The sequence below is a fragment of the Mus caroli genome, chromosome 4 (assembly GCF_900094665.2).
Source record: "Mus caroli chromosome 4, CAROLI_EIJ_v1.1, whole genome shotgun sequence".
In the NCBI taxonomy this organism is placed as follows: domain Eukaryota; kingdom Metazoa; phylum Chordata; class Mammalia; order Rodentia; family Muridae; genus Mus; species Mus caroli.
Window position 1 is genome coordinate 93,902,336 of NC_034573.1, and position 2,556 is coordinate 93,904,891.

At 45.9% G+C, this 2,556-nt stretch overlaps 1 pseudogene; it reads right to left on the minus strand.

Annotated features, from left to right (window-relative positions):
• Window positions 1-1,162, minus strand: LOC110293375 (annotated as a pseudogene).
• Between the last annotated feature and the right edge of the window lie 1,394 nt (window positions 1,163-2,556).

Below are 2,556 nucleotides of genomic sequence, written 5' to 3' on the forward strand. Positions count from 1 at the left end.
CTAGGAATCCTCTCCCAGGATCTCCTTCACAATGGCAGCAATGTTCGTCTTCTTAGTTTTGTGCAAGGTGAAGAACGGGTGTTTCATCAGCTCCAGGTAGCTCATGTGCTTCGCAGGGCTCTTTCTTAGGCACTGGCTAGTGAAGTCCACAAACTCAGGGGAGAACTGGTTCACTGGGAGCTGGGGGGTTGGCTTCTCCACCACCTGCTTCAGAATCGCAGAATGGCCATCTCAATCATGATAATGCTGAGGCTCCAGACATCAGACTTGACATTGTAGCCCTTCAGATTCAGCTCAGGGTTGATCTTCTCAGGGGCCATGTAAGGCTTGCAGCCAGCATCCATTGTCTTTGCATCAGAGACCACCAGGTAGCCACTGATGCCAAAGTCGCACATCTTCACATGAGGACATTGGATGGGTTCACATCTCTGTGGATCACAGACCGCTTACTCCAGGGCCCACACGATAGACACAATCTCCCCCAGAATGTTTTCCGGAATTTTCATGTTCTTCTCCAGCACCTTCTGGTAGAACTTATCTAGGGAAGTGTTGGTGAGCTTCATGCAGATCTGTCTACACATTCCCTCTCTGAAGAGGGCACCATAGAAGGTGACAGAAGCAGTCGACCATGCACATGTTGATGTCTAGGTCCATAAGCAGACGTTTCTGCTCCTTTGAGTTCACGGTGGCCCAGATACACTTGACAGCCACTCTGAGCATGCCACACCTTCTCCACCACCCCATAGGCTCCATGGCCCAGCTCTGAGATGGTCATCAAATCATCAGCCTCCGTGTCAACGTTTCTGTCTCCTATATTGATGAAGGTCCGGGAGTCTAGGTTCCTGGGGAGTGTGGGGTTGGACACAGGTAGCTTGGACACACAGGATATCTGTAAATCCTTTTTTTTTTTTCGATTTTCCTTTGGTCCGAGGCAAGCCGGCCAGCGGCTCACAGCGAGTGACTCCATGCTAAAGGAAGTCGCAGCGGAGAGTACTAATCTAGAGGATAGCAGACTACACCAGGGCTGAGTGCTCATGGCTGCTGGTGGCTGACAGCGATGGGTGACAGGTGACACAGACGCCTCAGTTCCAAGCATCGGAGCAGGCGGCGCCACAGCCAAAACAAATGCCAATTCTGTCACCATGCATTCCAGTTGCTTCATGCTACATAATTATCCCATAATTATATAGTTACACTGACCTATACTGACATATTGACACATTGAACAAACAACCAAGTGCCAGTGCAGAAAGAACTCATTCTGGATGAAAAATTATCTCCAATCTTTATTGCAATGAGAACAAAAGAAGAATCTATGCTCTTGTGGCTCAATCAATTAAATCCAAGTCTATTAAGAAGAAAGCATTGAGGGCTGGCTCAGCGGTTAAGAGCGCCGACTGCTCTTCCAAAGGTCCTGAGTTCAAATCCCAGCAACCACATGATGGCTCACAGCCATCAGTAACGAAATCTGATGCTTTCTTCTGGAGTGTCTGAGGACAGTTACAGTGTACTTACATATAATAAATAAATAAATAAATATATATTAAAAAAAAGAAGAAGAAAGCCTTGAAAAGGGAAACCTAATGGACAGTTGTGAGGCTGCACCCAGCATGTTGTGATGTTACCTGATGGTTTACATAGAATGACACCCAACCCTCCGTCTGATTGGCCTTCCCGGTTCTAGATGTGGTTGGTCTCTGCAAATCACAGCTCTCATATCCATGGCGTCAGCCTCACTACTGAAACACTGTGGTGCACATTTGTTTAAAGAAGAAAGGCTAAACCAACTTCGTGCTATATGGGTTATTTTGGTCTTGTAAGGATCCGTTCCTTTAAATTAGTGGTCTTAGAATACAGTTGTATCTTGAGGACAAAGTATTAAATTATTCCAAAATCAAAAAAGGAGGAGGAGGAGGAGGAGGAGGAGGAGGAGAAAACTTTGAAGCCGGGCGTGGTGGCACACGCCTTTAATCCCAGCACTTGGGAGGCAGAGGCAGGCGGATTTTTGAGTTTGAGGCCAGCCTGGTCTACAAAGTGAGTTCCAGGACAGCCAGAGCTATACAGAGAAACCCTGTCTTGAAAAACAAGAAACAAACAAAAAAAGAAAGCAAGCTTTGTCTTCCTTAGTAAGAAAGACCCGGTAAGGAGACGCCCACCTTTTCTTTCTGCTCTCTCTGCAGCTGCTTCTTCTCTTTCTCTCTGCATTCTGTGTATTTCTCTTAGTTTCTAAATTCCCTTTTAATTTTTAAGTTATAGACTATTGTGTTGTCCTCCTTCTAATATTGCTCTTTCCTCTTGCTCCAATGTTTTGTTATCATTCCTAGTCTTTTGTGCCTTATCTAGGAGAATAGATCACATGGTTTTTCCAAGCATACTTCCCCTCCTTCCCATTTTAAAACAAAAGTTTCCTAAAAGTTCAGCAATAAATTCAAGTAATAAATTGAATAAGAAGTTTACAGAGAGCCGGGCGTGGTGGCGCACGCCTTTAATCCCAGCACTCGGGAGGCAGAGGCAGGCGGATTTTTGAGTTCGAGGCCAGCCTGGTCTACAAAGTGA